Below are 14745 nucleotides of genomic sequence, written 5' to 3' on the forward strand. Positions count from 1 at the left end.
AAGAGCACCCAACTTAGGCCCACCCCCCGCTCTCTTTGGCTGTGGGAGGAAACCAGAGCACCCGGAGGAAACCCACACAGACACGGGGAGAACGTGCAAACGCCACACAGGCAGCCACCCGGTTCCTTAGCGCTGTGAGGCAGCAGTGCTGACCACTGTGCCACCGTGCCGCCCTCCCGCAGTAATTTAGATACAAACAACAAACGTTTACTTGCACAACATGTTTACAGAGTATTGCAGCCTTAATGCTGCCAGTCTGTCTCCTGGATCAAACTGAGGAAAAGCCCGTGCTCTGCTCGCCAATTCCGTGTGCGAACAACGCCCCTTAAAGGGGTCAGCTCCTAAACCTTCCTCAGACCCTGACATCCTTCTTCAACTGAGATCTAACTGTGCTTTAAAACAGTTTAACATAGCTTCTTTGCTGTTGTACTCTATTCCTATTCCTTTATTAACGAAGGTGAAGATCCTGTATGTTCATCTTAATTTGTTCTGCCATCTTTGAAGATTTGTCTTCACAAACCCTCGCGCTCCTCTGTTCCTGCACTCACTGTGTATCGTCCAAATGAGTCATTTGCCTTCCTGGACACTGTACTATCCTACTTATTGTTCATTACATTCCTCAGTTTCATGTCAACTGCAAACTTGGAAATTACACTTTAGGTTTAAGGTGAGAGGGGCAAGGTTTAGAGGAGATGTACGAGGCAAGTTTTTTACACAGAGGGTAGTGGGTGCCTGGAACTCGCTGCCGGAGGACTTGGTGGAAGCAGGGACGATAGTGACATTTAAGGGGCATCTTGACGACTTCCGGGTGCGGCGATGACCAGCTGAGTCGCACGTTTCGGCAGCTCCCTGTGAAACGGACTTTTGGGCTCTTGATAGGAGCCCCAACGGCAATTTTAACGGCTGAAAACACCGTGCGGTAAACCAGAAGGGTGTTCCCCCTGGACACGGATGGAAAAAGGAGAGGAAAGTGGCCGGATTGCAGCGGATCCTTTGGAACAACGGCAAGGAAGGCAAGCAGAAACCAAGATGGCGTCGGAAGGTGGCAGTTTCATATGGGGCCCCGAACAACAAGAGTTTTTGAAACGCTGCGTGGAGGAGATAAAAAAGGAAATGAAGAAAGAGTTGTTGGCCCCGATATTACAGGCGATTGAAGGGCTGAAAGAGGAACAAAAGACCCAGGAGCAGGAGCTTCGGGTCGTGAAGGCGAAAGCAGCTGAGAATGAAAACGATATACAGGGCCTGGTGGTGAAGTCGGAGATACAGGAGGCACACCAGAAACGATCTGTGGAGAGGTTGGAGGCACTGGAAAATAACGCAAGGAGGAACAACTTGAGGATTCTTGGCCTTCCTGAAGGTGTGGAGGGGGCGGACGTCGGGGCATATGTGAGCACGATGCTGCACTCGTTAATGGGAGTGGAGGCCCCGACGGGTCCGTTGGAGGTGGAGGGAGCATACCGAGTTATGGTGCGAGGACCGAGAGCAGGAGAAGCTCCCAGAGCCATAGTGGTGAGATTTCTCCGTTTTAAGGATAGAGAAATGGTCCTTAGATGGGCGAAGAAAACTCGGTGTAGTAAATGGGAGAACGCGGTGATCCGCGTCTATCAAGATTGGAGTGCGGAGGTGGCGAGAAGGAGGGCGAGCTTTAATCGGGCCAAAGCGGTACTTCACAAAAAAAAGATAAAGTTTGGAATGCTGCAACCGGCAAGACTGTGGGTCACATATCAAGGGAGGCACCACTACTTTGAGACGGCGGATGAAGCGTGGACTTTTATTGTAGAAGAAAAATTGGAATGATTGGACTACGAAAATGAACGTTTGGACAAAGTGGTGGGACGAGTGGGGGGGGGGGGGCGAAGAGGGATTGTATTGTATGATTAATCCTGCGGTATGGTAACTTTTCTTTCTCCCACAGGTGGTGATGGGGGGAGGTGGGGAGGGAGAGGAGATGGGGCGTTGGCCATGGGAGGCGGGGCCGAGGGAGAGGCGCGGGCTTGGTTCCCGCGCTATGATAATTATGGCGGGAATAGAGAAGCAGGAAGGAGGGGGCACCGCACGGGGCGAGCCGTGATCACGGGGGGAAGCCGAGGTCAGCCAGAGTTTGCTGACTTCTGGGAGCAACATGGGGGGAGTAATTACGCTAGCGGGGGGTCTAGCGGGGGGGGGGGGAGGGGGGAATTACTGGGTTGCTGCTGCTGGGGAAAGGGGGGAGTGGGTGCGGGAAAGGATGGGCGGGGGGGCACCGTCTGGGAGAAATACAGCCGCGTGGGAACTGGGCGAGAAGCTGGAAAAAGATGATGGCTAACCGGCAAGGGGGGGGGGGGGGAAGCCCCCCAACTCGGCTGATCACGTGGAACGTGAGGGGACTTAACGGGCCGATAAAGAGGGCACGAGTACTCGCACACCTTAAGAAACTTAAAGCAGATGTGGTCATGTTACAGGAAACGCACCTGAAACTGATAGATCAGGTTAGGTTGCGCAAAGGATGGGTAGGGCAGGTGTTCCATTCGGGGCTGGATGCGAAAAACAGGGGGGTGGCTATATTAGTGGGGAAGCGGGTAATGTTCGAGGCAAAGACTATAGAGTATTATGGGTTTTGTTTGGGCCGGGAAGACTCCGAGAGTGAGGAAGGGATTCTTACAGCGTAGTAGGGATAGGGGGGGGCTGGCACTACCGAGCCTAAGTGAGTATTATTGGGCCGCTAATATTTCAATGGTGAGTAAGTGGATGGGAGAGGAGGAAGGAGCGGCGTGGAAGAGATTAGAGAGGGCGTCCTGTAGGGGGACCAGCCTGCAGGCTATGGTGACAGCCCCATTGCCGTTCTCACCAAGGAACTATACCACGAGTCCGGTGGTGGTAGCTACACTGAAGATTTGGGGACAGTGGAGACGACATAGGGGAAAGACCGGAGCACTGGGGGGGTCCCCGATAAGAAACAACCATAGGTTTGCCCCGGGGGGAATGGATGGGGGATATGGAATGTGGCAAAGAGCAGGTATAACGCAATTGAAAGATCTATTTGTGGATGGGAAGTTTGCGAGTCTGGGAGCGCTGACCGAGAAATATGGGTTGCCCCAAGGGAATGCATTCAGGTACATGCAATTGAGGGCTTTTGCGAGGCAGCAGGTGAGGGAATTCCCGCAGCTCCCGACACAAGAGGTGCAGGACAGAGTCATCTCAAAGAAATGGGTGGGGGACGGTAAGGTGTCGGATATATATAGGGAATTGAGAGACGAAGGGGAGACTATGATGGACGAACTAAAAGGGAAATGGGAAGAAGAGCTAGGGGAGGAGATTGAGGAGGGGATGTGGGCAGATGCCCTAAACAGGGTAAACTCGTCGTCCTCGTGCGCCAGGCTAAGCCTGATTCAGTTTAAGGTATTACACAGGGCACATATGACTGGAACACGGCTCAGTAAATTTTTTGGGGTGGAGGATAGGTGTGCGAGGTGCTCGAGAAGCCCAGCGAATCATACCCATATGTTTTGGTCATGCCCGGCACTACAGGGGTTTTGGATGGGGGTGACAAAGGTGCTTTCGAAAGTAGTAGGAGTCCAGGTCGAACCAAGCTGGGGGTTGGCTATATTTGGGGTTGCACAAGAGCCGGGAGTGCAGGAGGCGAAAGAGGCCGATGTTTTGGCCTTTGCGTCCCTAGTAGCCCGGCGCAGAATATTGCTAATGTGGAAAGAAGCCAAGCCCCCGGGGGTGGAGACCTGGATAAATGATATGGCGGGGTTCATAAAGTTAGAGCGGATTAAGTTCGTCCTAAGGGGGTCGGCTCAAGGGTTTACAAGGCGGTGGCAACCGTTCGTCGAATATCTTGCGGAAAGATAGATAGGGGAGAACAAAGAAGGCAGCAGCAGCAGCCCAGAACTTGGGGGGTGGGGGGTGGGGGGGGGGGGGGGGGTGGCCTGAGACAAGGCAGTTGCCAATTAGGGCTAGTTTTTATTTTTGTTATTTAATATTTATTTATTTGTTGTTGTTTTCTTTTGTTCTTGTTTAAATAAAAAAGGTCATTATTATCTGTATTGTTATAATGTTGTGTAAAGGATGCACAATGTACTGTGTTGGTTGACCAAAAATTTTCAATAAAATATTATTTAAAAAAAAAAAAAAAAAAAAAGGGGCATCTTGACAAATACATGAAGAGGATGGGAATAGAGGGATACGGACCCAGGAAGTGTAGAAGATTGTAGTTTAGTCGGGCAGCATGGTCGGCACAGGCTTGGAGGGCCGAAGGGCCTGTTCCTTTGCTGTACATTTCTTTGTTCTTTGTACACTCTGCTAACCCAGGCCCAGGACAAAGGACGGAAAAAAGAAGACAGTCAGAAAAAATAAACAGCACAGTAACAAGAAATGCAAGTTGTTGATAGATTCCTGTTAACATTTGTATTAAGGGATAGGGGCGAAGGACGGTTTATGAGTTAGCTCACAAAGCAGCCATGAACCAATTGGTGGAAAAGGCCTGATGGGTTAGATGACCTACTTCCGTTCCTTTGTTCCGATGTCATTAATATCTATAAAAAGGAGCTGAGGACTTCCGGTGGTGGCCACGGAGTGAGCATTCGCACATTTGGTAGCTGCCGCTTAAGGTGGAATTTTTCAGTCCTATAGCTCCCGCTCAAGGTGAAAGTTTGGATGGAAAGAGGTGTAGGAGTGCCAGGAGAAGGTGTAACTCCTCTGGTGGGCTGGTGGATGGATCCACAAAGTAGGAGTGGGCTGACAAGAAGGGAGCTGGTGGAACAGAAGAATATTTGTGCGCCACAGGTTAAGATGGCAGAGGGCAAGGTGGTTGTTCTGCCCGCCCAGTGGTCAACGTGCTTCTTAACTGGGAAATTCAGCCAGCAGAGGAGGGAAGCCCTGGAAGACCTGGCCAAGGTGGTAGAGACGCTCAAAGCAGGGATTGACCGAGTGGAGCTGAGGCAGGAGACCCAGAACCAGGCTATCCAGAAAATGGAGGAGGTGGTGGGGGAGCAAGAGGATCAGCTTACCTCGTTGGTGGCCGAGGTGGGGGTGATGCGGGAGACCCAAATGAGGCTCAAGGAGAAGAAAGCAAGAGAGTCGGGTTTAATCGGGTCAAGGCTGCCCTCTTCAAGAAGGGAGTGAAGGGAGTGCTGTACCCTGCCTGCCTCTGGGTGACTTTCCAGAATCGAGAATACTACTTTGGTATGCCAGAGGAAGCGATGGAGTTTTTGAGGGATGATGGGCTGGCAGGAAAAGGAGGACATTGAACTTTTCAGGAGCTGTGTAAAGCTGTTTTCTTTTGGTTATTTTTGGAGAGCTTTTTCTCCTTTGAAATGTTTTGATGGGTTTGGTGACGGGGTGCTTGGGGAGCATCAAAGGTGAGTTTCTTTGTTTCTTAAGGGACGGGGTGGGGATAATCAGGAGATGGGTAGGAGGTTTGGAGGCCTTGGGCGTGGGCTGCCATGCTAGCTGGGTGGGCTAGTTAATGGGAGCACAGTAAGGGATGGTCAGGTGGTTGATATGGGGATGGGGCTGTTGTTTTGTTTGTGGGAGGGGTGCGCCGTCAAGGGTGTGGTTGGTGTGGCGCAGTTGGAAAGGGAGTGATGACGGTGGACATCTGAGGGTGGGCCTGGAGGGTCGCGTGACACATACTGGGGCCGGCCCAAAAAGGGATATAATTGATCGCCAGGGGAGGGGGGTAGGGGGCCCCCCAAACAGGCTGGTCAGGTGAGACATGAGGGGCTGAATGGACCGGTCAAACAGTTGCGTGTGTTCGCACACCTGAGGAGTCTGAAGGCGGACGGCTTTTCTACAAGAGACGCATTTAAAGATAGGGCATCAGACAAGGTGCGACGGTTCCTGGAGTTTCCCAGGGTGACTGAGGAGCTGGTGCAAGGTTTGGGCTCCTATTGGGTTGAGGGATGTGATGGAGAGTATGGGGGCGGTGCATGCAGGGGTGGCCCCGGGCCTGGATGGGTTCCTGGTGGAGTTTAATAAAACGTTTGGGGGGGGTCCTAGGGCCGTTGCTGGCGAGGGCAAACAATGAGGCTAAGGAGAGGGGGGAACTCCCCCCCTGCATTATTGCAGGATCCATCTTCCTGATACTGAAAAAAGACAAGGATCCAGAGCAGTGTGGATCGTACCATCTGATACCGTTGTTGAATGGGGACGCTAAGTTGTTGACGAAGATTTTGGGTTCGCAAATTGAGGACTGTCCCCTGGGGGTGATAAGTGAGGACCAAACGGGGATTGTGAAAGGGAGACGGTTGTCGGTAAATGTGAGGAGGCTGCTTAATGTGATTATGATGCCCCCAGAGAGGCAGGAAGTGGAAGTGGCAGTGGCAATGGACGCGGAGAAAGCTTTCAACGGCCGGCTTGCGTTTGGGAAGGGGTTTGTGGACTGGGTCCGGTTGCTGTACAAGGCTCAGTCATAAGTGTGTGGACGAACCAGGTGAGTTTGGGATATTTTGGGTTGCACCGTGGGACAAGGCAGGGGTGCCCGTTCTCCCCATTGCTTTTTGCCTTGGCTAGAGAGCCCCTGGCAATGGCGCTTAAAGCATCGAGAGATTGGAAAGGGATTGTGCGGGGTGAGGGTCGAGCACAGGGTTCCATTGTACACGGACGACCTGTTGGTATATATTTTGGATCCATTGGGGGGTACATGGGGAATTTGGAGGACTTCACTCGGTTCCCTGGGTACAAGTTGAACATGGGAAAGTGCGAGATGTTCTCGATTGAGACTAGAGGAGGGCGGGGGAGCTACCATTTAAGGTGATGGGGGCGAGCTTCACAGACTTCAGCATCCAGGTGACTCGGGGGTGGGTGCAGTTACAAGTTGAATTTGACTCGGCTGGTGGAGCAGATGAAGGGGGATTTTAAGAGGTCAGATGTGCTGCCACTGTCGTTGGTGGGACGGATGCAGACAGTGAAGATGACTGTGCTGCCAAGGTTCCTGCTCATATTTCAGAACCTTCCGATCATTGTCCCGAAGTCATTCCTTTAGAAGGCTAACGCGATGATTGCAGCTTTGTATGGGCAGGGAAGACCCCACGGGTCAAGAGGGTTTTTTTGGAATGGGGGCGAGGTGGTGGTGGCAGGCAGGGGTTGAGCAATTCGGGGACCTGTTCGTAGGGGCAGCTTTGCGAACTTAGAGGGTCTGGAGGAGGAATACGAGCTGCCCAGGGGGAACGATTTCAGCTACTTGCGGTCTGGGATTTTGTGAGGAGGGAGGTGTCTTTCTTTCCTGGGTTGCCACCCTTGAGGCTGCAAGATAAGGTGTTGTCGAGGGAGGGGGTAGGGGAGGGGAAGGTGTCCGAGGTGTACAAGGAGCTGATTGACTGGGAGGGGGCCCTGGTGGGAGACATTAAACAGAAGTGGGAGGAGGAGCTGGGGGGGGGGGGGGGGGTGAAGGCCGGGACGTAGGAAGAGGCCTTACTGAGGGTGAATGCACCCTCGTTATGTGCGAGGCTCAGTTTTATTCAGTTTAAAGTAGTTCACAGGGCACATATGATGGTGGCAAGGATGAGCAGATTCTTTGAGTGTGTAGAGAATAGGTGTGAACGTTGCGTGGAGAGGCCCGCAAATCATATCCATATGTTTTGGGTATGTCCAAAACTGGGGGGGGGGTTCTGGCAGGGGTTTACGGATGTAATGTTTGAGGTGTTGGGGGTAAACGTGGCCCCGAGTCCAGAGGTAGCGATATTTGGGGTGTCAGAAGACCCGGGAGTCGAGTGGGTGAGAGAGGCCGATGTTTTGGCCTTTGCCTCCCTGATAGCCAGGAGATGGATTTTGCTGGGGTGGCGGGACTCGGGAGCCCCCGAAGGCGAGCACGTGGGTGAGCGACCTGGCAGAATTCCTGAGGCTGTAGAGGATCAAGCTTGTCCTGAGGGAGTCGGTTGATAGGTTCGCTCGGAGGTAGAAGCAATTCAATGACTTCTTTAAGGAGGATTAAGGGGCGGGATTCTTCGTAATCGGCGCGATGTCCGCCGACCGGTGCCAAAAATGGCGCAAATCAGTCCGGCATCGCGCCGCCCCAAAGGTGCAGAATTCTCCGCATCTTGAGGGGCCGAGCCCTCACCCTGAGGGGCTCGGCCCGCGCCGGACTGATTTCCGCCCCACCAGCTGACGGGAAGGGCCTTTGGTGCCCCGCCAGCTGGCGCGGAAATGACTTTGCCGTGCGACGCATGCGCGGGAGCGTCAGTGGCCGCTCACAGCATCCCTGCGCATGCGCAGTGGAGGGGGTCTCTTCCGCCTCCGCCATAGTGGAGACCATGGTGCAGGCGGAAGGAAAAGAGTGCCCCCACGGCACAGGCCCGCCCGCGGATCGGTGGGCCCCTATCGCGGGGCAGGCCACCGTGGGGGCACCCCCTGGGGCCAGATTGCCCCGCCTCCCCCCCCCCCCCACCCCCCCAGGACCCCGGAGCCCACCCTCGCCGCCTTGTCCCGCCGGTAAGAGAGGTGGTTTGATTCTCGCCGGCGGGACAGGCATTCCAGCAGCGGGACTTCGGCCCATCGCAGGCCGGAGAATCGCCGGAGGTGGCCCGCCAACCGGCGCGGCGCGATTCCCACCCCCGCCGAATATCCGGTGCCGGAGAATTCGGCAACCGGCGGGGGCGGGATTCACGCCAGCCCCCGGCAATTCTCCGACCCGGCGGGGGGGGGGGGGGGGGGCAGTGGGTGTTAGTTATTTATTATGTTGAACAATTTCACTTCTGCCCTCATTTGTTATGTTTGTTGTTTGTTTATACAAATGCCTGAATAAAATATTTTAAATATACCTATATATAAAAAGAAGCAGTCATTCTCATAGCGACTCCTGGGAGCGCCGCTGTCCCTGAGTCTGAAAAGGAACAGTTCATCATTGCACTCTGCTTTCTGTCCCTCGGCCAGTTTCATTTCCACACTGGCACTGTCCCTTTAATCTCAGGAGCTTTAATTTTGCTAACCTGTCTACCATGTAAGCCTTTTGAAAGTCCATGTCCATAACATCAACCAAAATATCCTCATTAACTCTGTCCAATCACTTCATCAAATAACTCAATCGCGTTAGTCAAACATGATTTACTTTCAACAAATCCATGTTGGCTAAAGTTATTATCTTCTTGCTTTCTAAGTCATAGCTTAATCGCTTTTAAATCGTGATTTCTGAGAATATAGTACAGAGACGACCCAGACTCACTACTGAAGTACCCATACTAGTGAAGGAGGCTGGCCAGGCTACAATCACTCAGTGTAGACATCTTCTTCTCTGAGCTCAGGGCTCCTCTCCTGCGATGGTTGCTCCTGGGAGTCCCCGCATTGTCGCTGACAATGTCTCTTTTGTTCTGATGTCTCTTTTCTACAGGTTCTGCTAGCGCTGAGTCATGGTACACATCCTCACCTGGCCTGAGTTCCATTGTCTCATCAAGACTTAAAGCCAGACTTCCAGTAGCGTAACGTAGGGCGAAGACCCGCACGAGGTGGCCGCTGTTTTGTCCCTTTTTCTTAGTACAACAGATTGTTTTCTTTTTAAAACCTACACAGTTAATGTAAGAAAGATTCTGTTTGGTTCAAATGCCCCACCAAGACAAGGGAATGACAGTGGAAGGCAGACATTTGTTGACGGAGTCTGAGGCCTCTCAGGTTCATCAGCAGGTAAAATGGCGGAGTCAGTCTCTGGTGCACCGGCCACCCCACTGACGGCCGAAGTGCCTGCTTGTAACTTGGCGAAGGAGTACGAAGAGCATTAACAAAATTGTGTCAGAGGACCTTCGGAAGTCAATTTAAGATGCCTTGGCCCCCATTCATAGACATAGAACATACAGTGCAGAAGGAGGCCATTCGGCCCATCGAGTCTGCACCGACCCACATTAATCCCTCACTTCCACCCTATCCCCGCAACCCAATAACCCCTCCCAACCCTTATGGACACTACGGGCAATTTTTAGCATGGCCAATCCACCTAACCTGCACGTCTTTGGACTGTGGGAGGAAACCGGAGCACCCGGAGGAAACCCACGCAGACACGGGGAGAACGTGCAGACTCCGCACAGACAGTGACCCAGCGGGGAATCGAACCTGGGACCCTGGCGCTGTGAAGCCACAGTGCTATCCACTTGTGCTACCGTGCTGCCCGAGAGGCTTTGGGGAAAACCAATGAAAATGTGAAAGCCCATGAAGCCACAGTGATCGTATTGCGTCACTGGAATCGAAGCTATCTTCGGTGATCGAAGCGAACAAGTATTGAAGGCCAAGGTGAATGATCTAGACAATCAGTACAGGAGGCAAAATATTTGAATTGAGGGGCTGCCCGAGAGGATGAAAGGCCCAACGCCACCGGAGTATCATTGCAGAAGAGGAGCCCTGAGCTGAGAGAAGAAGATAAGTTTGGTAAGGTGCTAGGTCAGGGTAGATTCACATCCCCTCCTGAGTTGGACCGAGCCCACCAAACAATTCGGTCAAGGCCCCATCCTACAATTCCGCAGGGTGCGGTAATAGTGAAGTTCCATAGCTTCAAGGAGAAAGAGGGGATTCTGAGGTGGGTGGACAAAAGAGCACCGTGAATTTAAATGGAAAGGACATGTCATCAGGTTCTCTCAAGGTATGGGTGCGGAGCTGGTGAAAAAGAGGGTTGTGTTTGATAGAGCTAAGGTCGTCCTCTATAAAAGTAGAGTCCGGTTCGGTAAGGTCTACCCTGATCGGCTTAGACTAACTTTCGAAGGAAAAGACTATTTCTTTGACGGACTGGGAAAGGTGGATTTTTTCATTAAAAAACACAAGTTGGGCACGGTGCAATTAGGTTTTTGGGATTTGATGAAGGGCATGTTGAACTGTTGCATTGTTGGGATTTCATGAGCGTTTTTGTATCTTGTATTTTGTTGTTCCTGTTGCGGTTAAATTTCTATAATTTTTATGCTTTTTGTTTAAATGTGGGGTTTAGTTCTGTGTGCCGTTCTGTTTGTTGTGACAATATATACCTCCTTGTTGGAGGGCAAGGTTTATGGGGTTTTAGTATTTTTTATGTATGTAACCAATTTTCTTACCTCCAGTCGGGAGCCTCCTGGACAATAAGTTGGTCAAATAAAACCGAAGATAGGGGATCTCATCCTGTATATCGGGGTGCGAGAGCGGTAGGCTCTGCTTCGCATTTTCTCATGCGGATAGTCTGCACGATGCTGCAGGATATCGCCAATGCTAAAAGGGATTCAGTTACATATGAAAGGGAGTACCATGTTATAAACCTATCACACCATGATGGTGTGTTGTTATTTGTCACTGGGCTCTGGGTGCTATGGGGAAGTGAATCATTGACGGCGGGGGGGGTTGGGGTCAGGGGGCTCGCGTTCGCGCGTAACCGAATACAAATTACAATGATGCCGAAAAACACGTATCATGTCTTCATTGCTCTCTTCTTTCTTCTCTTCTCTTCTTTTTCGTCTCTTCTCTCTTCCTGGAGCTTCTGGAATTCTGTGGATCGAGCATAGTTTCTGTTACTATCTCGTTTAATATCTTGTACGTTAGCATGTCTGTCTTGTAGTGCCAATTTCCCTTTATAATTGGTCACCACGTGTGACTCCCTCATTTTTAAAAAAAACGAATATTTGGACTATACATCGAAGAGAATACTGCCGTACTGCGAGCCGTCTCGCAGCCTGTGTGATTTACCATCCCAGTGTTTGAGGATGTAAATAGCACAGGGAAGCAATCCTAAGTGTTGCTAAACCAAACAAAAGAATTTTGAACGTAATCGAGCCAAAATGAGGTGCTTATGGGCCGCGGCGGGTAAGATTTGGATGGAATCCCCGGGTAGGACGGTGATCAATGCCGTATGTGCTCTATCCGAGCGTAGCTGACCAGAGGGGGATCCTCAGGCAGGGCGGAGACCAATGCTTTTTCTCCACTGCCTGCAAGAACGGGTAAGAATGTGGTCGTCGTGGGGGCTGCCTCTTGTGATTACCTTCGAATCAGGAGAGTAGTTATGATTGTTGTCTGCCGACAGACTAGTTCCTCTGAACTATTGTTTGGGACAAACTTGTACCTTTAACAATTTTCAGTCGACAGACTAGTTCCTCTGAACTGCTGTCTGGGACAAACTTGTACCTTTAATAATTTTCTGTCGACAGACTAGTTCCTCTGAACTGTTGTCTGGGACAAACTACACTTAACGATAACATTAACGAACAAACATTGAACAAACATGCTGCAGGTTCCATCAGAAAGGACACCGTTTCTCCCAAGCGGTTCCTTTTTTCTCCATCATCTGGACACCTCAGTTATCAGTTGCGAACAGGGTCGCAAAGGGGTTCTCGTTTTGGGAGTCAGACTCAATGTCATCATCTTCTCCCGGATGCCATACTCTTGAATGGATGAGGGTTCCTAAAGCTGCATGGTGTGACTTAGGGTCCATCTCGTCGTTTCGGACGAGCCTGTACGAATTGTCACGGTGCCAAATAGTGGTGTCTAGTTCTGTGGAGACGGAGTTGGGGTCGTCATCGTAGGGCGGTGGTCTTTGGTGAGGTTTGTTAAGGAATGTGATCAGGAAGGGATCACTCGAATCGTGTTCAGATCCGCTGAGTGTGGGTCCTGTTGCCTGGGGATAGTGGGGATGTGTGCTGTGGCTATCGTCTGTGTCACAGTCGCTGCTGCTGCTGCTGTCTGTGGGCGTGCCGGGGTGGAGTCTAGAGTTCGGGGGTGGAGTCGAGGTCGAGTCCATGGATGGGATGGGCGTGTTGGGGGAGGGTAGGGATACATTGGCTGTGGGCAGGGCGTGGTCTACTGTGTCGAGCATGACGTGGTGTGCGTGGTTAGACTGTGAGCCATATGCCTTGAGCTGGTTAATATGAAACCACGCGGTCTTCCCGTTGGGGCACCTAATCTTACAAACGGAGGGGCTTACTTTGTCCGCAACGGAGTACGGACCCGAATACTTAGGTGACAGGAACGTGCTGGGGTTGTAGATGGAGAGCATGACCTGCTGTCCTATATCAAACTCAGTCGCATGCACTGTCTTGTCGAAACAGGCCTTGCCCTGTTTCTTCCTGATGCATAATTTTACTGCGGCTGCTAGCTGTGCCGTTTTTACATTTTCAACTAATTGTTTCACTGCGTTCTCGTGTGTGAGGGCCGTCACTTCAGGGCTGGTCAAGTCAAGTCCTAATAAAGATTCTGTGCCTTTCATGGGGCGTCCGGTCATCAGAGTGTGTGGTGTATATCCTGTGGATGTCGAAACAGTGTTACGTAAAAACACTAGTGCAAAAGGGAGGACTGAATCCCAAGTGGTGCTGTTTTGTTGGACCATTTTCCTGAGGGTTGCTTTTAGGGTCCGATTCATTCGCTCCACGATACCATTTGACTGGGGGTGGTATGCGATGTGGAATTTTTGGGTAATGCCAAATATCGTGAGGACGTTCTTCATGACACGTTCCATAAAATGGGAACCTTGGTCGGATTCAATGCTGCGGGGGAGTCCCCATCTCATAAAGATGTGGTGGGTTAAAATCTTAGCGGTAGTCTTTGCCGTGTTTATTCTAGATGGGAATGCTTCTACCCATTTCGTAAACGCATCGATCACAACTAACACATATTTGTGACCATTCCTGTTAGGGGGCAATGATCCTATAAAATCAATCTGGAGGTTAGTACAGAGGTCATTAATGGGTGGGTGTGGCTAAGCTGAGCTTTCTTTGCATATCTGTCCGGATTGTTTTGGGCACAGATAAGGCAATTTTCAACATAGTGACGTCTTCCTTTAAATTTGGCCACCAACAGAGCTGCCTGAGGTGGGCTGTAGTGGGGTCAATTCCCTGATGCCCATGACTATCATGGAGCAAACAAATAAGCTGATTCCTGTCCTGTTCAGGAACCACATAAAGGGTGTCTTTTAGGACCACACCGTCATGTGTGGTCAGTGCATTTTTAAACTTATCGTATGGGGCTAGAAAGTTTCCTTTTAAAATCTCCCTGAGATTACTATCTTGCTTCTGGGCCTGCACAAAATCCTCGATATTAGTCTGTGAGACCTGAACTGCATTCACTGGGGCGCTTTCGGGGGGGGTTCCAAAAATGTCCATGTCTGGAACCTGCTTTAGCCAGTGCGTCGGCTTTTACATTTCCAGGTGGGGAGGAACGGTGGTGACTTCGTACTTTAATAATACCAAATATCCTGTCCTGTGCTTTGTCCAAAATGTGCCGGAGCAATGGGGCTGAAGGGAGGGGTTTTCCGTCCGCGGAAACAAATCCTCTTGCTTTCCACAGGGGTAGGAATTCTGTGAGGCTGTTACAGACATAGAGGCTGTCCGAGTATATGTCTGCTGGGCTGGGGAAGGAATCTGGGTGATCTACAATGTATGCAATGGCTGCTAGTTCTGCCGCCTGCGCGCCTAAGTGTCCTGGCAGTTTTAAGGAGATTTCTTCTAGGGCACGTCCCTGCGCGTCCTCAACATAGATGCCTCATCCTGTAATGCGCTTCCCGTTTAATACAGTGGAAGAACCATCCACATATATTCTCAAAAGGTGCGCACGTGTTTGTGTGCTGGGGGCTCTGGGGTGAAGTACTTATCTCTTTGGGGAGTGTTTTCGCGATAAAGGGGCCTGTGTTGTGGTGCGGTGAGATGATTTCACATTCGTGGGGGGTGCCTGGGTACTGAAGGTTGTTGGCTAGGAAAGTGTGGGTCTTGGTCCTTTTAACAGTGATGTCTCGTCCCTGCAAAAGAAGGGCCCATCTGGCTGCTCTGATCTGGCTTACTGTACCGTCCTTAAGTCGTCCGTCTAGTAAAAGTTGGGTGGGGGGGTGTTCCGTGAGGA

General features: G+C 51.3%; 1 protein-coding gene across 2 annotated transcripts in view; it reads left to right on the forward strand.

Annotated features, from left to right (window-relative positions):
• LOC140395298 (PALM2-AKAP2 fusion protein-like) overlaps positions 1–14745 on the forward strand; it is a 266837-nt gene that overhangs the window by 2737 nt on the left and 249355 nt on the right. The window lies entirely within an intron of this gene.

Source organism: Scyliorhinus torazame, chromosome 18 (genome assembly GCF_047496885.1).
Source record: "Scyliorhinus torazame isolate Kashiwa2021f chromosome 18, sScyTor2.1, whole genome shotgun sequence".
NCBI lineage: Eukaryota > Metazoa > Chordata > Chondrichthyes > Carcharhiniformes > Scyliorhinidae > Scyliorhinus > Scyliorhinus torazame.